This window comes from Fukomys damarensis, unplaced genomic scaffold (genome assembly GCF_012274545.1).
Source record: "Fukomys damarensis isolate Sample0158 unplaced genomic scaffold, DMR_v1.0_HiC HiC_scaffold_6, whole genome shotgun sequence".
In the NCBI taxonomy this organism is placed as follows: domain Eukaryota; kingdom Metazoa; phylum Chordata; class Mammalia; order Rodentia; family Bathyergidae; genus Fukomys; species Fukomys damarensis.
The window spans coordinates 715,602-738,255 of record NW_022900918.1 but is presented as its reverse complement, the minus strand read 5'-3'; the positions used below and the strand labels follow the sequence as shown (position 1 = coordinate 738,255).

The 22,654-nt window shown below is 32.7% G+C and overlaps 1 pseudogene; it reads right to left on the bottom strand.

Moving 5' to 3' along the window:
- Positions 1-18,561: 18,561 nt before the first annotated feature.
- LOC104851582 lies at positions 18,562-21,840 on the bottom strand (annotated as a pseudogene).
- Between the last annotated feature and the right edge of the window lie 814 nt (positions 21,841-22,654).

Sequence of the window (22,654 nt, the reverse complement as noted above, 5' to 3'; positions counted from 1 at the left end):
GAGAGAGAGAGAGAGAGAGAGAGAGAGAGAGAGGCAGGGGAGGAAGATTTTAAAGTTTAAAAGATGTTCCACGTGAAAATTTTCAGTTATATTTTTTGAGATATTGTTCTGCAATAAAAATGAGATCTCTCAAACTGGGAAATGTGTGTTCAATATTTTGGTATTATTTTCATGTATTATTTCCTATTTTTAAAGCCCAATCAAAATAGGTTCTTAGGCAAATAAATTGAAGCATTATCATAGCTGCAAGCTATAGTTTCTCACTATCCAAAACTTGAAGTGGAAAATTGGTCCTCATTAGAAAAGAACAGTGACACATTTGAACTTTTAAGAAATGATTAGATCCTTAAGAGGGGTTAATGAAGTTGTGATGAAATTGGATTAGTCCATTTCACATAAATCCAGGCTACCACTCATGTTTTCCATTTTGGACACATTTCTACTTGTGACCACATTCTTCTGCCGTTCTGTGTGTTATGATGCAGTATGAGCCTTTACTAGAATACAAATAGAAGCCAATTTGAATTTCTCTGCCTCCAGAACCATGAGCTAAAATAAAATCCTATTCTTTAAAAATCACCTAATATAATGCATTCTCTTTTAGCTATTAAAATCACAGGACCTTGGGACCTAGTTTTTTGTGAACGTTTTGTTCCATAAAATACTTGTGTGTGTATATTTATACACACAAATGCATGTAGCTTTCTTTTTTCTCTCTTGAATTCTAATGTTTAAAATATTAAGTAGGTGTTATCACACTTTCCACTGCTCAAATTCTTTCAAACTTGCTTAATGGCTTCACATCCAAAGCAATTATCTCTATCACTGACTAACTGGCCAGCTTGTTCTCCAGAGCAAAATTAATAGATATCATTTAATGGTCAGCGCTGTTACTAACCTTTCTATGACTCTGGGGCACTGAAATTGTTTGTTCAATCTACTGCACTTACATAAAAAGCTGTTGCTAACAGCTTGGATTTAGCATCAGTTTTTGATAACAGAAGGTCTTTCACAGCAGGGTCAGCACATTCAGGTTGGTTCAGTACAATAGCAACAAAAACTGTCAATATTATGGAAATGCAACTCAAGAGACTGATGTTAAATGAATGTACAGCTAAGTTCTCTTATAGTTGGATAGACTACTTTTGCATTCATGCTGCATATTTTTGAGCTGAAATTTCATAAATATAATATGAATAGACCTAAAATAATGAATCAAGATATTAAAAAAGCAGTGTAATTCTAGTACTAGCCTAGGGAATCCAAGTCAAACAAAACAGAGTAGGACAAAATTCAATAGTTTACAGGTTAGATTTCATATATCTAGAAATCACAGTTATTTGTTGTTGAAAGTAAATGAATTTTTTTCATAAATAAAACAATTACTAGTGCATGTAAATACTTCAAAATTTTCATTTCATGGTGAATTCATATACTAAAATATGTCAACTTATAAAAAAAAGTAAAGGCAAATTTATTTCAACTAACAGCACTGTATGATAGAATAATTAGAATCATAGTGGAAAGTTTAAGTGTTCATTATTTTTCAGAGAACTTTGACACTGTTAATAGCAATTGTTACTAATCTTATGTGGAACATCAGGTGAACTAGCCCTTCTGAGAAAAACTTACTATTATAACAATTACTATGTGAATAAATATGATGGTGTTCTACATATAAGAAATATATTATTTTTGAATAAATTTGTTGGTAAGAGATTAGAAAATAAATATATACTAGAAAATGAAATATAAAGTGTTTATTTAAGATTATTTTTAAATTGCTACCAGAGCTAGAGATTTAGCTCAGTGGTTCGATCACTTGCCTCACAAGCGTAAGGTCCTGTGTTCAATCCCTGGTAACTCCCCTCCAAAAAAGTTGTTACCCTTCTATTATACAGGTCTTACCATCTTGTAATATAGTAATATGTATTCAGTTTACACCTGAAAAGTATCATGTGAGCTATATTCTGGTATTTATGAAGTTGCAACATTAATATCACCAAGACCATAAGAATTATGAGATAATATAATCAATCAGTTATCTATAAAATAAATTTAAATTTAGTTTGGAACAAAAGTTAAGAAACAAATTTATTTCTTAAATTCCTCCTTTCTCAAAAATTTGGTTCTAACAGTAGATAATATTACAACTCCATTCCTGTCACCTCTTTTTGTGAATGAAAAATATACTGTTCAATGCTTCAACCTAACTAACACTAGCTATTCCAACACTATATAAATTCTAATAGAGTTTAGAAATTCAATATAGATAACACAAAAAGTTTTAGGGTTTAAGTCTGTACAAAAAGACAATGCCAATATCTAAAACAAGAACCTGAATTTTCTAGGTCTATAACTCAAATTCTAATGTTGAAACCTGTTTCTTCATATCTCCCTCTCCATACTGTATTCAATTAACCCAGGTTCTTCTGCATGGGGAAATGAAGAACTTCGAGATTGTGGATCTGAAGGTAAAACTACCAGAAGCAATGTGCTTTTTTGATTTGCTCTTTGTTCTACTAAATATAACAATTATAATCATTAATATGAATACTAAAATTTAATGCAAGTAACAATTTATTATGGAACTATATTTGCATGTCTTTCTTTTTAAAAAGGATTCACATATGTATATATAACTACAAGAAGAATACACTAATTTTTTCTGTATTTTTTTATGTGAACTTCAAATGTCTCTTTCACTGCCTGAGCAGTGAACTATTATTCATGTTAGCTGATTGAAAATAGTTATGGCACCTTCAATGACAACTTCTTTTTATTTTTATGACACTGCAACAAGATTATAAATCTTTTGTCACTTGATAAACTGTCAGGTAGTTTAATTGATTTACTGGTCCCTTAAAATAAATAACTGCTTGAAGTTATCATTTTTGTATCTTCTCCACAGCCTTTCAAATGTCATTTAGACAATGGAAACAGAAAATCCATTAGTATATATTTAGTTGGCAGTTCTGAATACTGTGTAATATTTTGAAAATATCCATTTGATTGAATTATCATTTCTCTGTCCCAGTCCGTTGGAATTACACTTACAGTTACAATGAATGGTATGCTCCCATACAAAGTTACTTTTCATTGTAAAACCATAATGATTATAATCAAAATCAATTTCAAGGGCTCTAAGCTCTTAGGTTTATGACACTGGCCAAAATAATGGAAAATTAAAAAGATTTAAAATCCATTTTAGCACTGTGTATTTTAAATATTATACTTTGTCACATTATGTAAATTATATATATTTGCAACATAGTCTGGTTTAACAGCCTCTTAAGTCCTCATGCAAGTGATAAGGGTGACATACTATCGACTTTGTAATGAGTGCATAAAATGATAATTTTGTAAGCAAACATTCCCATCTCACTGCCAGATGGTATAAAAGGCTGTTCAAGAACCTTTTCAAAGCATGTGGAAATAGTTTGATAATGAATAAATAGCAGATGCTATCATTGTAAATTTTAGAAAACACAAAAAAAAACATCCTCAGATAGATTATTTTGAAGGCAAACTTTAGCCAAATTTGTACCAGCATATTTATTTTTAATTTAATCTTGTCATAACTTGAGATGGATCAGAGCTATCAGTTTCTTCTATATTTATGAAATATATCCTTAAATGATCTTCCAAATATACCTACTTATCTTGACTATAAATCATATAAAATACACAATATTCTAATATACAAAAACGCATTGTACACTAAAGTATCACTAATTATGATATTTATTTTACTATTCCTTTTTAAAAATAAAATTTGTACATTTGTAAAGCTTATCAATAAAACCTCAGTATTTTTTTCAGTTAAATGATAGAAAATTGATTTGCAAGTATCTTCGAAATAATTTATCTCCATACTTTTATTCAAGAATATTGCCATTTTCCCACTTAAGGTTATTTTGTCATTTGGCTGAGTTTTATAGTTTGTCTTTACTTTTGGGTGATAACACACATTATGAACTTTCCTCTTTTGTTTGTGTAAAAGAAACTTTTTTAAAATTTGTCTTTCTGTTCACCATAACTTAAATTCAAAAATTATTACCGTAGTTTAGAATTTGGTAATAAATGTTAGGAACTTTTTTGTAAGAAAAATTATACTGAGCATATAATATGATAGTGAATAAACATAAGTAATTCACCTCAAATGTCATTTTAAATATTTAACAGAGATGCATAATTATCTATTGAATAAACAATGAAGTACAATGTTTATGAAAACATTTAAAATATTTTTTTCTTAATCAGTGTATAATTTGAATTAAGGCTAATTACATTCTCAGAAAACTACAGTTGAGATTTTTATGTTGAAATAAAAAATTTCCAGGCATTTCTATGAGTTTAAAAATTTAATGCACTGTGTTGAAAGTAAGAATATGGTGAAATTAGAAAAGGCCCCACTGTTTTTTCTGACTTGCATTATAAATAGGGTTCCAATGGAGAAAATTTTTCCTGTTAACATTTCCAAAAAATATAATGGCTAATGTGTTCTGTTTATGATGCAAACCTCCCTTTTTCTTTAAAAAATAGTTTGCTTTGATTTTTTTCATACCAATAATCACCTTTCCCACTTTATAATGTTTAAAGAAATATTTAATGAATAAACCCAGACAATTTTTAAAAAAAGATTTACATGAAAAGAATGTTGTACATAAATATTGTATTTGTCAAGTGGTCTGATGTAACTAACATTAAAAGTACTACTTAAATAATGTGATATCTGTATCCTTTATATTTTAACCTATAGTCATGTTCTGTTATTTTATCTCAATTTTTGTACTTATACATCTATATTCTAGCCAGGATTAATTTTTGATATATATCGAGATAAGCAGAACAGAAGTTATTGCCTAACTACTACAAATACAATTAATAAGATCTATACCTTAGCATTAAATGATATTGATGAGATTGAAAATAATTTTTAATGGATTGATCTGATGTAAGTCTTCAATGTTTCCCAAAGAAATATTTTCATATCCATAGTACACAGGTTCCAGATAATTTAATCCTAAATTTTATTTCATTTTGATAGTATTTTAAGAATCATTTTTTACTAGAGACATGCTAATGCAAATACTATGTATCTTTCTTATGCAATAGGTACATCTTATGGTGTGTTTTAACATTTCACAATTTATCTTTTTCCATCTATAACTTCTAAACATAAACATTTAGGGCTACCTTTTCCATTTCTTTTCTCCTCTTCTGATTTGTGTGGTTCAAACATACTGATAAAACCTAAAGATTCAAGTTGGATGCACCTCTTAATGGGGAGGATTATATGAATCCTTGACTGCATTAATTAGGCACAAGAACCAAGTAGACAAGGCAAATAAATTTAGGACACAATGTGAGAATTAATATTTTTTCTATGTATTTATATTTCACAGATGTCTTTTAAGTAACTACACCTGTAATTTTAAATAAATTTAACCCAAGTATCAGAATATGTCTTTTGTTTTTCTTGGAGTAATATGTTTTATACCAGAAACTTCCCTAAAATTTAATGATGGAGAATGTGGATTTACCAATGAAAATGTATTGTAGCTGTTTTATATCACAAAGTCATGAATATTCTATCATGTAGTAGGATAACTGGATCCTACTACAAATATTTCTAATAAAAATATTTGAATAATACATGCATTACTTTCAGGTAAATCTTGTCATATTCGGTTATTAAAATGTATCAAAACCATATAACAATGGATGAAGAATTTATTTAGGTAAATTCAAAGCAAAATTATATTAATATAAAAATTCTACTTCAAGATTTTTAGTGCTTTTATATAGATACAATAATATATTTAACATTTCTCAGTTTTAAAATGAGTTGTTTAGATTGCTAATTCGATAAATGCCAAATTTTATTTGGTACTGCTATAAATTAAGCCTGAAGATACATTACTTATGGAAGTGTTTAAATTACTTTGGATGATAGTTTTTGATGTTTAGTGAATTTCATTTGAGAACTTGCTTTATCGAGCATGCAAACAGCACAAGAAATTGTAAGAGTTTTAATAATGATGGCACTATTTTTAGTATTTAATCTGAGATGAAAATAGGAGAAAAAAACATAATAGTCTAGTTACTAAACTCCTGTTCTCTCAACCTTTTATTAAATTTTGATAAATTTATCCAATAAATTTAAAAGTCATTATTCACCCAGAATCAAAGAGCAATCAGTTACTTATTCTTCAAAATGCTTTTAATCCTTTTTTAAGAAATTCCCAGGCTGCTAAAGCCAAATAAAATATAAAAAATAATTTAAAATTGCTTAAAAATCAGAAAACAAAACAGAGAAATCAGAAAAGGCTTCCAGTTATCAATCTGTCTTGTTTACATATAGATTATTCTTTAACTTTTTACATTAGATAGCTACTTTTGTTTTGTTGATGGGGGAAGATAAAATTAAATATTTTAAAATTTGCTGTAGCTCAGAACCAGAACATTGTTGTTTTTCTGTCCTTGGAGGGGTAATCATAGAAGATGATTTGGATTGACTTAATAGTGCAGGGACAATTGGAGAAGGAAATAAAAGGAAAACAAATTTTTAGCATGAATGAGACACAAAACTTTCCTCCTACATTTAACGAATAGTTGTTCGTTTCTTAATATTGTTCAATGAAGATGCATGGCAATCACACGAAGGAGGGTTTTTTTTTTTAATAGTCTTTATTGCAAGATGTCACAATGGGAAGAATTGACAATTATAAATGGAATTGTTACACAATAATAGAGATAAATGCAACTTTCTAAACAAAAGTAACACAGTAGAATGACTCAGATAAGAATAATTATTATTGTATCAGGCACAAGTAAAACCAGACATGTAGGAACTTTTAATTGTCACTAGATAAACACAACCAGAAAAATAGAGAAATAGTTTCCTGGTTTTTCCTATATCAAATGTTTCTAATGCTTTGAAAAACAATGTATATATCAAACAATTAAAACTGAATCTTCAGAAGTCTGTATTACAAGTACAATAATTCATTTTGTCTCATTCAAAATAGTTTAATTTTTTACTTGTTTTTGTGACATAGAAGCATCGGATGTAACAAGCATATGTAATTGGATTCTATTTCTCCTCTGTAATTAATAATTTTGAAATCCTCTTTTAAAAATAACAAAATACATACACTAACAAATACATTTGTACTCTTTCCTTTCTATGTAGAACATCCCTTAAATCAATGCATCATTATAAATAATGCCTCATGAAGTAACCTTGAAGTGCACTGCAGGTCCGTGATCTTCCAAGATACTTTCTGATATTGCAAACTGTATCTTTGAGTTAGCTAAATATGTTATGATGAAGTTCGGTAGATAGGGTGAACACTGTGCCTTCCACTCCATTAGCAACTGCCAGATTCATTTTGAACTTGACATTCCCTATCTAATTTGACACCAAATAGCTAATCTCTTTACCCTTTAAATTTCTGACGTGTCATATTGCATTACATTTCTTCTGTCACCTTCCATCGCTATAAATTTTGTCACATAGAAAAGCCAATGTGATTTGACATAACACAAGATGATGGGATCCAAGAGATTTAAAGCCATGCTAGTCAGTGGAGCAGAAATACAACACATTGCTTCAAATGTGCAAATACTCACTTTTTGAAAAGGAGATAATCTGCTAAAAGCAAGCGTATAGATGGTCCATAATAGTTAAGGGAAAACATAAAATTTTACCTTTTTTGGTAAATTTAAAACATTTTGCTGGCCTATATAAATAACAGAGAAACTGATTTAATATGACAGTGGCTTTGAAAAATTACTTTTATTCTACTGTATACTGTTGGGTAAGCATTCTCCTAAACTAAGTAAGAAAACTGAAATTCTCTTAAAATTGTATCACTTTATTTTTAAGTGAAATTTTAAAAACTGACATTATCACTTGCATGTTAATATTAAAATTTAAAAGAACGTGTTAGTTATTTTATGAGTGAATAGATCATTTTAATTTTGAATTTTTAGAGGAAGAATCAAAAAGCCCAAACTGTATGTGCAACAAAGCCCCTTTTAAATAAAAGAAACATAATTATATGTATGTTTTAATTAGATTTGTTGCTGTTTATACAAATATATTTATATGAGCACATATATCTATAATAGCTTTAAATAGATTAATTTGTTTTAAACATACATATTTAATGGTACTATTTATTCTGGATTAGCAGAAGTAAAGACATAATAATTTTATTGAACACCATAGGTAAATAAAAACTAGTGCTCATAAAAAACAAAACAATCAAATGTTGCCAATGAAGACAAAAAAAAATCACCTATGAAATTTATGTAGTAGTCCCACACCTCTCAGAAATAATCATGCAAAATTGTCCCACAACCATCCCATGAATCACATAAATGAGATTTCTCACCTTTGTGAAAGTAGTCACAACTGAGGCATAATGTAACATTTATATTACTTTTTATGTAATGTATATAAATATGTGAAATCAGGCATCAACATGTTAGAATTACTATCAGTGCTGTACTTCTTTGCCCATGACTTTATGTTCTTATCACATGATTCTTCCTTGTTTTTAATACTTAATTCTGTCTCGGCAATGTCATCAATTATTTTTTTACTTAAAGGACTTTGGATTGTGTTATTCAGCCAGTTTCAGAACAAGACTCTTCATGAATACTACTACATGCTAATAAATTTATGTCAGTAAAACTGCTCATAGTATTAGCAATAATAATAATAATATCAGCAATATCCAGCTCACTGTTGCTGTGTTTTGATACCTCTTTACTCTGATCTAGAACATATATACTCACATTTATCAAAACAATCATCTAAGTTTGTTTTCATATGTGTCTTATTTCACATCTAAGTTATTTTCTCAGCAATGAAACGCCATATTTGACACCCACAATTTAAAAAAATAAAAAATATAAAAAGGGCTCATTTTTTATCAGGAACTTATTAAAAATACAGAAAATATCCTTCAAAAATAACATTTTGAAACTACCTTGAAACTTTCTAGAAATGAAAAATTATATTTTTACTGAAACTGTGTGAATAAATTAACATATTCATTTCATCAAGCGGTCTTATTTTGGAAAATAATGTAAAATTCCAAAAATAATATTTTAAGAATTTATTAAAATAATAAATTAAATTTAATATAAAAATCTATACATGTACCTTTGTCGTATTTTTAGCAAACTTTTGTTGAGATGAGTAATCTAAGGTGTATATATGGAAAACAGTTAAGACTTTTTTGAACACCACATAATGTAGTTATTTTTATTATAGTTAAATTAAACTTTTTAATTAGAAAGTTACATTGTAATTTGAATCTAAACAACTATTCATAAAATAGCCAATGGCACTATCATTAAAGTAAAAATAGATTAAATTTAAATTAAAATAAATGGATTTTTAGCAAACACAGCTGGGCTCCTAGTTCATTTTACAAAAAAGTATGTTAGAAGTTTTAAATTGTTGGATTCATATTTTCCACTTTATTTATTCAAATTTTAATGCATGCATATATAATTTTTCTGTAATCTTAGTATTTCATAAGATGTTGATAGTTATAAAATCAATTACCTGAAGATGCAATTTCAATATTGAGTACATCAAAGACCTAATTTTTAGGTTAAAAAATGTGCTTGAGTAAATAAATGATTCTGTATTACATATTTTAGTCTAATTATAGCGGTAGTGATAGAATGAGTATTACAAATTAATAGACATCGGCATAGGAAAAGACTTTATGAACAAATCCTCAGTAGCACTGGAACTAGCACAAAGAATCAACGACTGGGATCTCATCTTATTAAAAAGCTTCTGCACTGCAAAAGAAACGATCAATAGAACTAAGAGACAACCTAAAATGTGGGAAAAAATTCATTAGCTGCTCCTCAGAAAAAGGACTCTTATCTAGAATATATAAACAACTCAAAACAATCAGCCCCCCAAAATGTAAAGACCCAATTCAAAAATGGGCATTTGAAATGAACAGACATTTCTCAGAAAAAGAAGTAAAAGCAGCAAGTAAATATATATAAAAATGTTCCATATCACTGATTATTCAAGAGATGCAGATGAAGACAACACTCAGATTCCACCTCACCCCACAAAGAATGGCTGCTTATCAAGAAATCACACAACAACAAATGTTTGTGGGGTTGTGGGGAAAAAAGAACTCTTCTCCATTGTTGGTGGGAGAGCAGACTGGTGCAACCACTATGGAAATCAATACGGAGATACCGCAAAGAGCTGGAACGAGAGGTTCCATTTGACCCAGCCGTCCCTCTTCTGGGTATCTTTCCAAAAGAATTAAAAGAATCATATCATAGAAATATGTATGCACCTGTGTTTATAGTGGTGCAGTTTGTAACAGCTAAGACTTGGAAACAGCCCTTTCGCCCATCAGTTGGAGACTGGATAATGAAGATGTGGTTTTTCTATAAAATGGAGTATTACTTAGCCCTAAGGAATGAGAAATTAGATTCATTCATAGGGAAATGGATACATATTGAGGATATACTCCTAAGTGAAATAAATAAGTAATGCATGTGTAAATACTGAATAGTTTCTCTGGTGTGAGTAAACTATAATAGTACATAAGATCCTAATGAGATAAGTGACAATGTGAAAAAGGAAGAAAAGGGCTAAAGGTGTAGGGAAAGTGGGAAGAATAGGGGAAAGGTAAAAAGGGAAAAGAAAAAAATATGAAAAAATGGAAATAAAGTATAGTAGGGAGGAGGGGTGAAGGGAGGGCAGGGACAAGGGTGAGAATGAGAACCAAGACCTATCAGGTAAAGGTACAAAATCCCAATGATGAATATAACTGCTCTGTGTACCTAAGATGTACGAATAAACTCAATAAGAGAAAAGAAGTAGTCTGGTTTGACTTTGAATGTTTACCTCTCTTATTGAACAACATAGAAATAAAACATAAATAAGTGAGTTTCAATGAAAAGCTTTAAATGTATAAAAAGAGTCCTAAGGTGTTTAAGCACTGATAATGAACAGTAACAACAAAATATATTTAAATTCAGTGTCCATTTAGGTGTCTACATTTTTAAGCTTTAAAACATTGCCTTTCAAACTACAAATATTTTGTCAGCTTTTACGTACATTAATGGAAAGGAAAGTATAGGTGTCATCAAGCAAAATTTTGTCAAGTCAGGTGATTATAAACAACTAGTGAAAAACTAAATGTGTATTTAAGCCAAAGAAGTGAAATATTTCTTTTGATATTGCAGCAATGTACCTCAGAGGGTACAATAGTTCTTTAAAAATTATAACTTAATTTTGTTAAAAAACATGCTGATTCTCCCTCCAGCTCAGATGAATGGCCAGAAAAATGACACTTCAGCTAGAAAACTTGTCTTTCTGAAAGCAATATGAAGATGTTGATCTCTCCTATCATCTCCTCAAGACAGGGAAGATGCTGAAAATGGCCAGGGAGTGAAACACTGTGGTGATTTCTTTCACTGTTGTCTAGCTGTTTTAGTCTCATCACTTTCTTACCATAAAACTCTTTAAGACCTAGGTGAAATGGAGATTTGAGGCAATAAGAGACCCAATGTCTCCACTGTAAACAGCTTTGAACAAAACTTATTTCCCTCAATGTTTCCTGTGTTCATTGAGGAATAGTGATTAGTATGCACTGGAGCTACAAGGATTATAAGAATAATACATACATATGTCAACTCAGTTTTTAAAAATAAAAAAAAGAGAGAAATATTTTTCAGACCTTGCAAAAGTAGAGAGAGCCCATTCTCTTACTTCATTTCTCTGAATTTCTAGCTCTGACAGACTATCTAATAGCAAGATAAAACCAGAAGGACAAAAAGCACTATGAATAATTGCCATTCCCAAGTAGCCTGAAGACTGTCAGTACAGAGGTGAACAGAATTGCAGCTGGGACCTACTCAGAGTTTCTTACCAAAAAAAAGGAATGAAATTTGGATTTATAAGAGAAGATTTAACAGAAGAGGAAAGACTATGTCTAGGGATACAAAAGAACAAGAAGAAATGTTCTCTGGCAGTGTCTTTCAGAGCTTTCAATATTCACAAAGAGCTGGCTGAGGCATGGCGTGCCATAGGATCACCACTACTGGTCCATGGTAATGAGACAGACAGTAAGAAGATATCCTAATTATGCGACCAAATGCAAGGAGTTCCAGTTCACACTTTTATGAGTGCAAATTCAATACGTACAACTTGGACATAAAAGAGTAGAGACTTACTCATAGCAAGCAAGGAGGGTAATGAATTTAATTTGCAACAGGGGAGTTTTATTGGGGAACATATACATGTTTACAAAAGAAAGCATATGTAAAAGTTTTCCAATCTTGAGCATGCTTGGTTTAAGGGACCTGGTCAAAAGGAAAAGATGGCAGACACCAGCATTTCTAGGCAAATAATTTCATACTATAATTATCAAAGCTTCCTTTAGGTCACCTAAAAGAATGAGTCAGTGAGACTTTGGTGGGCTGTCTCCTGTATCACATCAGAAACAAAATGCTTGTAAAAAAACAAAACAAAACAAAACAAAAACTTCAAAGGTACATGAATAGTCTTTTAAAATAGCAGAGGCTTTGCCTCTGAAAACTATAGGAGTTTCCCCCCAAATGTCCTGCCTTAGACACTGGATAACAATAGAACATATCTTTATTCTCTATCAAGTATAGAAAATAGAAAGGAGAAAGCATGGCTATAGAGGACTGTGCTAATGGACCACTGATGTTTTAATGATTCAAAATGAGAACCCTCATCCTCATCCATACTCCTCACCTCATTCTTTTTGGGATTTCTCCTTCATCTACTGTCCCTCTTGCCATTCCTGGCCTCTTACCACATAGGAAAATAGGATGGCTAACACATTTTTTTTTACAACAAGTTTAGTGGCTAGAAGACAAAAAGTGAAATTTGAGAGTTCATGCATAGATAATTGGTTTTATTAGAAAAGGTGCTTCATTATAAGGTTATAAATAGAATCTGCCTCATTATAAGGATATAAATAGAATCTGTCTTTAGTGACCATGGGCTCTGCACTGCAGATTCAACAACAACAAAAAAAAATTCAAAAAATTTGACAAAAATACTGGATTGAGCGAGACATGCACAGTGTTTTCTTTCATCCTAAATTGGGTAACCTAAAGATGATAGAAAGTATACTGATATGCACAGGTTATATGCAATAGCATATTGTTTGATGTGAGACTGAATTTCACAACCTTGGGGGTCCTAGAAACTATTTTCCCTGGAAACTAAGAGGTTAGGTATGTGTATGTGTTTAATCTATATCCACAGTGAATTATTCAGAGATATAAAAATCTTCTGGGAGCAAATTACTGGGGACCTTAATTACCCCTCCAACCATAAAATTTCTTTTCCAGCTATTTAACTAGAAAAAAGATAATGATCAATCAGACTTTCTTCTACTCAGCAAATCTACTCAGCGAATCCATTCTACTGGTGTTTTTCTTTTGTAAGAGGCTCACCTGAACCTCTTCATCAGAGTGCCCCCACTGCAACTGCTCAAGCTGGATCCTTCTCTGTATTTTCCTTTACTTTCTGACTCTGCCCAATAGATCTGCCTGTACCTCATACAGACGTCATAAAATGCTTTCCCAAAACAAGAATACACAAACCAACTCCATGAGCAGAGGAAATGTTGAGATCCAATTCCCTTTTGGGACAACAGGCCCAATAACACAAATGATATAGTTCTCTAACAGGTATAAATTTCTATGTGCTTTTGGGAGAAATTTGGGGCTCAGCAACGTTAATTTGGCTTCTCCAATTTCCATATGATATTTCATTTCTATTAAACACTCAAGCCAGAAGTGAAGCATTTTCTTTTCAGAAAGAGACTGGCAAGAATTTTTGAGCAGTGATTTATGGAAGGAGTGAAATAAGAGAACAGTCCTGCCTGTAATACATTGGATACATGAGGGTTCCTGTGTGCTAAGATTGTTTGGCATGTTAGCACAGACCAAATTATGTGTGGTTAATTATAAAATAAATGCCTGTTTTGCAAAGCCCCTCAAAAACAGTACAAAGTGGTATAAAAAACAACTGATTATATAATTTCTGACAAGTTATTTAGCTGCTATAAATTTTATTTTTTCATGTGTAAGTATATTAGAAAATAAACCTAATACATGGTGATCCAAGATTAAAAGAGCTAATGTAACCAGAAAATTTAGCAAAGTAAAAAGTATAAATATTTTGTGACATAAATATTTAATTTATCTAAGAGGGTGGGAGGGTTGTATTGGATATTGTATCCTGGAATTCACACCAAGCTACACACCCACCCTCCTCCCCCCAGTACAGCATCTACAGCATCTTGCTAAACCATTAAATGGCAGAAATTGGTCTCCAACTTGTGATCCTCCTCATTTAGCCTCCAAGAGTGCAGAGATTACAGGCATGTGCCACCATGCCCAGCTAGATTTTTTTATAACATTGCTTTTAAGTTTATATTTTAAATAATAACACCTTAAACACTTACTATCAATATGATATCCTCTTCTTATATATAGCAAATATGAAACTATAGAAAAGATAATATAAAATGGAATAGTCTTCTTAAATTTTAATTTATGTTGTAACTAGCTGCTTAGCTGTATTTAGCAGAATCTTATAAAAATATTTAGTGAAAATAAATCCCTTTAATGCTTTTTGTTTTGTTTTGTTTTTGGTACCAGAGGTACCAGAGGTTGAATTCGAGACCTTCCGCTTGCAAGGCAGGTAGCAGAACCACTGAGCTAAACCTCAGGCCTCAAAGCCTATTAGTGTTTTAAAGCTATCATTCATGTTCCATTTTTAACATTTAAATATAGCTCTTGGGTGTCTGTGATGATTTGTTTTTTGATAAAATTCAACAATGCTATTATATAGTTGAGGCAAAATAGAATAACATTTTGAAAATTTGGAATTATAATGCAGCAATGAGAAGTCAATCTGGATGAAAGTATCAAATGCTTCTATGATTGGACCTCCTAACTAACTGCAAATAGAAACTGCAAGTCTTCTCAGCTGATATTGCTGTTTAAACTGACTTAGGATGAAATTTTGTGCATATTCACAGATGTTCTGATCACTTGCTATTATGTTCAGGAAAAAAATCAATAAATATATTTTGATAAAAGTATTTTTCAGTGTAATGCAATGTCAAGTCCTAGATACTATCTTTTAAAAAATACTCTCTCTTTGAACTGGTTCCAATTTAAGGCAAGAAGCTTGGAATAGGTTCCTTCTCTTTAGTCCAAACTAGCCCATTAGAAAAAAATAAAGGATTTTTATCATTCCAAATATGGGAAATTTGATGATGTATACATGTCTTATTAAATAGTTCAGTGATCATTTGTCATTCATCTGATTGGCCCTCTGTAGTGAGAAGGTTTTACAAATTATTTGAACAATTTTTAATATTTGGACATCTTTTGTGAATGGATCTTTTAAAAGAATATCTTTTAATCTTTTGATGCAGTGTTTACTGACACAGAGGTTTTTGTTTGTTTGTTTGTTTTTTGCTTTTGAGACAAAGTCTCACTATGTAGTTGAAACTGACCTGGAACTCACTATGTAGCCCAGGCTGGTCTCAAACTCACGGTAATCCTTCTGCCTCAGCCTCCTGAGTGCTAGGATTACAGGCATGCGCCACCATGCCTGGCTACTGACACAGGGTTTATTCACCATGCCAGGATCATTTAAAAACAATCTTTTTGGGATGAAAATAATGTTTTCCCAATTTCCTAACATTTTTAATCTGGGATTGTCAGGATTTTAAGAAATGCATGTGCATCCTGACCTCATTGTTCCAGTATATTCTAAAAATATAAGTTATCCTCTATGCTTTTGTCATTGTTGTTTTGTTGATATAATCTCTCATGTTTCAGAATTTTCATGGACTGAGCTAGATATCAGTTTCCATGTCCATTGCACCCTAAAACATATGACAAGTTCTTACAAAAATATTACTTTTATAATCACTCTGTCTACTTGGAGAAATAGCTCCTTTGCTACAATTAAGAGAAAGATGATATTTGCTTACATCAAATATAGTAACAGTGATCTGAATTTTGAAAAATTGAATTGGAGGAGGACAAAGATGAACTATATGAAAACAAACAACAGCAAAAGTGAAAGTGTGTCTTGAAAGTTTAGAATCATAGTTTCAGCTTTTTCTATCCCCCAAGGAAATACAGCTATGTTTATGTTTAACTGACAGGAGTCTGAACAACATTTCTAAATGAAAATAAACTTTAATCTAAAAAAAAAAACAATATGTTATCTATGTACTGAATTTTGGAATTTCAATAAAAAGCCAAAATAGAATAATATTGCTGCACTGTCAAGCAGTAACAAAGCACTAATGAGACCTCAGGCTGACTTTTAGAATTTCATATCTAGTGTAGATGGAGCCTGAAGAATCACCAGATAATTGAGCAAAGCATTGATACTGAAAGGGAAATGAAAGCTTGTATTAAAAAAAAAGATAAAATAAAAAAGTGTACAATTCATAAAAGGATAAATAATATAACATAAATATAATATGATTTAAGAGCAATGATTAATTGTAACATTTAAAAAAATAGTGAACATGGGCCAGGAGTATACCTCAGTGATAGAGTAGAATTTTTGCCTGTGATGTGTGAAGCCCCCGAGATAAAAAAGCATTTCTAAATTAAGATTCTCTTGATTGGCTTGGGAGCTCTCTAGGGGATTAGTGAAGAACATTTCTGAATATGCCGGGCTGATGGGTCATGGAGGTATCTCCTCGAGTACTGTACATGGTCCTCGGCCCTTTTTCCTCTGGTTTTAGTCTGTAGTCTGTTTCCCACTAGGCAGCTTTATTACACAATACCCATCTGTAATGATGTCCCTGCCTAGGAGCCAGCCAATGACACACTGAATTTCTTGAAACTATTACCTAATTTAAACTTTTCTTCTTTAAATTGTAGATGTTGGGTATTGTGCCTTAGAGTGGGAAAGCTGACAAATACAGAGAAGAGTGAGGTTGTCTGTGTGATTGTACCTGACCATCTTGTTTAGAAGGCTTTGAAATGGCTTTGTTGGAGGAGTTTGTAAAATTTTAGAGCTGCAAGCTAAAAAAGTGGTAGAATGCTGTAAACAGAGCCCAATGGGTGATGTTGATCAGAGATCAGAACATAGCATGAATGCAGACACTAAGTGCTAGGCTTATGAGATTTCAGTTGAGAATGGAGACTTTATTGGTAATTGGCCTAGAGTCCCCACATACTACATTCTGGGAAAAATATCTATAGCGTAGACCCTTGAGTTACAATTGGCCCGACATATGAACAATCTTGGTTATGACCAGAATTTTAGTTTTAACTTATAAACAAAATCTTAAATCATGACCTGAGTGCCTGCTGCTTGTGATTTCAGGTGGTCTCAGGTGCAGATTAACCCTTAAAGAGTTCTGGATGGAACATTGCAGCATCCTTTCCTAAGTGGAGTTAATTGAGAAATCTTGGTCCAATGTCTCTCTAAGGACACTGAGATCTGCCTTTATACAGGAGAGAGACTTTGAAGGCTCAGTAGAGGAGCCTAAGCCTTCAATTTATCAACTTGAGTTTTACCCAGCCCTTGTGAATGAATTGAGTTTGTAAATCAAGGGTGTACTATATTTTGTTGAAGTATTTAGACTTTTCAGGACACTGAGATTGAGGAGAGAAGACTAACTTGGCAAAAGAAATTTCAAGGCAGCTCAATGTTCAAGCTGTGATTTAGTTACTGTTAACTGCTTTTAACCAGATTTTTAAATATAGTCTAGTGTTTATTTTATGTTATTGAAGGTACACTTGAATTTCAAATTTTTAAAACATAAAATGTAGTTAGAGACTAATATTTGTATCAAAATTTGATAAATGTCAAAGACTGTTTATTAGCAACAGGATACAAGGGTAGAGCTAATACTAAAAAGGCACCTTGGATGTTGGTCTAAAAATTATCACTAAACTTTATACAATCAACAACATATGCTGCTGTTGCAATTTTGGGACATTTTCTGCTTCTAGTGCCAAGCAGTCTTTAACATTTGTGATGTTATACAGTGTTATTTAGTTTGGCAAATGTTTTGAAATAGAGTAGAAATGTATTCATAACATCACAGAAATACATATCCAATTTTGTTTTCAGTAAGAACCATAGGCACAGATCAGAACTCTTCCCTATATGAAATAATTCACACAGAGATGAATGTTGTAATACCACTATCTCAAATAATCACTAAATATAGCTCTTTTTCAGAAATAAACAGGCATCATAAATAAACAGGCAATGTTTTTCATCATCAAATATCAAAAACACGTTTTTAAACAAATAATATCCTAAAATTATAGGAATAATCAATCAAATATGTTGTAGTGCAACCATATTAAGAAAACAATGATCAAAAAAATACAACCATATGAAAGAAATTTACAATCCACAAAATTGTTTTTCAGGCCTTAAGTTAAATAATTCCACAGTTTACAGATAAAATAGAGGCAACAAAAATGCATGCTTGTCTTGACTAAGTAGATATTCTAGGCAGAAGACGTAACACTTTGTAGAGAGCATGCATCCATTTCTTAGCAACATATAAGGAAAACAAGATAACAAAAGATCCTTTGTCAGGAATGGTGATTCTTGTACAATCGTGTCTAGTAGAAAATGCACAGATTCTCTATTTAGCATTGTAGTTTTTTTGTCTCCTGGCCAATTTTTGGAGGATGTAAGTGCCAGAAATTCTTTAAGAAGGTTTTCAGTGCTTCCTTTGTGAATTGTAGACAAAGCTACAGTGATCTGGTCGATGACCTTAGCCAAACAATGCATGTTGTTGCAGTGTCCTTCCATAACAAGGCTGTACTGACACATCACATTACTAGCCAGTGTTGGTTAAGAAAATGCTACGAAGACCATGGGAAGGCAAGTGATTTTATATTATTCTTCTGCACTAATATTTTATGATTTTTGTGAAAAAAGAGCTACCACCAAGGCAGGATCAATCTCACAAGCCAGTCCAGCAGCTGATGATAACTCATAAACATTCATTGCAACCTTCATATCACTTTCTCTTGGAATGTGGTCCTTAAAATCTTCAGTTGAACTTACAAGAAAAGCAATGTGTAGGACAATACAGCTCTAAGTGCTTCTTGTGCCAATGATCTGAAGGATGAAATCACACCAATTATTGTCATCCTCTTCAACATACTGTCAACAGTTGATAATCTCTCAAAGAATGCAGCTGTCTCGTCTGGTTTGTCAAAGGTGGTCCTCATTTGTGTTAATACATCAACATTCTTCACCACAAGTTTCCTAGGTTCAGCAAATTGTGATGAAATGTGACACATAATGCTTTCACTTAGGAAATTCATTCCATCTGGGCCTAGTAGTTCTTATAATGACCCTCATTTCTGATGTGTCAGAATATTCCTCTGCATTAAATGCTAATTTATTTTCTTTGAGTATTTCACAGGGAAATAAGCTCTATGGCCATTGCTTAACAAAGTTTCTGAATACCAATTGTGTACAGACTTGTAATGATTTGGCTCTCCATGACTGTCCAAATGTTGTGTTTGTTGAAGAAGAATGTTATTAAATACTCTTGTAATATCAATTTGAATGTAATTTTTTATTGACTGGAGTATAGTCATATATGCTCTTATACTTGTTAGAAGCTCTGATTGTTTTGCAGTTTCCTGTGTGACTTGATTATAATCATCATTCCAACAATTGATTTAGTAAAGCAGATTTACAGATAAGAAGTCAAATATTCTCACGCGGTAAAGGTATGTTCCCATACCACCATGTTTAGTACATACTTTATAGTGAAACATAGCTCAGAAAGTACAGTGCACAATTTATTAAGGTTAGTCACAACCATCCTGTTCTTTCTCATGCTCTCCACACCTGGTTTTTCTCTCTCAGGCTCCCCTTTTTTTTTTAATCGGTTTGCTTTTTCCACTTCCTATTCACTACTTAACTGATGGTTTTGGCAAAATGCTTAGACAGCAACTAGTCACTAAGAGTACACTGTTCTGTGCAATTATGAGTGCTGAGATTTTGAGCTTCTTTGGCCATTTCATCCAGGAACATTACATACTGTGATCTCCAAAACAGTGTTGCTCTTCTGGACATAGTTCATGTGTACAACTCATAAAATGAGTGCAAAGTAGTGGAAGTGGGACTGAATATCTTGATTGAGACGCTAACTCCAAACAATGCTGAAACATCTTCTCAAAAGTACTACTATAATAACAAAATATGGAGAGATCTGATGTTTCCACCATTTTTGTCTCAAAGATTATTGCATTCATCATTTTTCCAAGTTCTCAGTGATCTGCAAGGCTAAGTGGTGCCTTAGAAGCAATAGCACATGCCTATAACCTAAACCAATTTAATCTCATTCCTCTGTAATCAAATACATTTCCATCTTCAACATGTTTTACACTGAGGGAAGTCATACTGTTATAAAAAGAGGACATGGTGATTGATTCATCTTTATTTCAAACAGAAAGATTTTGCATGAGTTCCTTAATGACAATGGCCCTGAAGCCAGAAAGGTATTGCACGTAATACCTTTGCATACAGGTCCATATTTCCTTACATGTGCTCTAAGTTCTTCCTTGTGAAATACTAATTCAGCAATGAGCGTATCTATAAAGTCACCTGCACTCTTCTTTGGCATGTTATCTGCATGACAAAGTAGCCAAATAATTTCATCATGGGCAAAAGATAAGGCCATAAAAACAAAAAGTGCCTGGGAACCAAGCAAGCCAGGTTAATCAGAGAAGATGGTAGCCAACTCCTTCAGCGCAAACCTTAAAAACTTGCATCTTTCTCTGTGCATTGAGCAAACATATGACACAGCTGCCTTCTTGCATTCTCTTATGTCATTAATATGCTTATTGTAGCCTCTTATGTTTACAAATAAATCTGCAGCTTTGTGAGTGTGGAAAACTTCATCCCAGAAGAAAGGCAAGAGCTCCTCTGAAGAGCTAGCTTTCAAAGGGTCCGAGCTGTAGCTTCAGTATTTAGGATCCCATGGCACAAAATCAAGCCAAACATAATCAATTTCTCCATCACATCCAAAGAGAGATATTCACAAGGCATAGTGTGAGATTGTGCAGGATTAAGTATCTTACTGGTTGCACTGATGATGCTCAGTAATTAGGCATTTCTCCACTGGTCCGCTGAAAGATTCCTTTGAGGATCCACCATCTGGAGAGCGATGAGTGCATCTGAAAGAGACTTGCTATGGGTTACAATATCATCCATCATCTTTTAAAAAGGGTTTTCAAAGTCCACAATCATCTGACCAAGATGTGGGTATTCTCGGTCACTTGCTCCATGGGTCATTTCCTGAGTATAGTTGTATAATTCAATGATTGCCTTCCTTTCTTCAGTTTGAGAAAATAGTATCATTAATATTGTGTAGGTTATTATCAAATCCGAGTAGTTCTTTGTAAAATCAAAGTTCACAGTAATATAAAAAAGACTTGGCAAATATCGATGATATTCAGCAATTCACAAACACGGCCTTTAAATTCCATAAATTCTACAAACGTGAAGAAATATAAAGCCAGATTTTTCAAAAATTTCTTATTCTTCTTTCTGTAGCCATGCAAGCTGTTGATTGGTATTCCGAGTTTCTACAGCAGGAAATTTTCTGACTACGAATTTCACAGCAGATTCTAGGTTGATTTGGCCTTGGGATTGATACATGCCTTCTTGATATTGTAGAGGCGGGTGAGCATACCGACTTGCAAGTCTTTCATTAAGGTGAGCTTCTCTTCCAGCTTCTGCTGACTGGGAGGCGGCATGGAGTGATACGTGGTGCCATAGCCTCGCGCCACTGCCCAGTCTGCGGCGGCGACCTCTGCCTCAGGAGAGCGCCCCCATGGCCTAGAACCAGACCTGCACTGCCTACTGAGCCGATTCACCCTCCGCCCTTCCGTGTCCACTACCGACACACCCCGACCCGCCCTGGCTCCTGACTAGGAGTGGCAACCACTCTTTTGTTCTTGGTACCGGGGATCGAACTCGGGACCTTACACTTGTGAGGCAGGTGGCAGCAACACCGAGCTAAATCCCCGGCCCCTTTAAGCAAATTTATAGTGAAAATTGAGGCAAAACACTTTTTTTTTTTTTTTTGACAATTTGACATTCTGGCAAGAAGGAAATAGTACATAAAGTTGGAGCCAAAGTTAATGTGGTTCTTGAAAATACTGGCATAATTAAAACGAAAACAAGTACCTTCTACAAAGACAAAAAAGAAAGACTCCTTAAGAGCATATCAGATATCGGTAAGATCCCATTCATTCCTGGCACAAGGGTACAAAAGTGTCATGTCTGCATTTGAGAAGCAAGTCCCTTAGGATCCTTTTCAGAAAAGTCTTGCTGGGAAATTACTTTCCCAGAATTCATTTCACTGTGGACAGCCATCCACGTATTCAGAGCCACTGCAACTATGGTCTAAGTCAGCCTAACTAGTGCTCCTGATGAAAGCGAACACGGGATCCCCTACATAATACTGATTTTACTACCATGCAGAGTGCAAGTCTTAAGGAGATTAGAGAGGCTTCCATGCAGTTTCAGAGAAAGGACTGGAAAGCTCGCAATGTGATCTTATGAGTT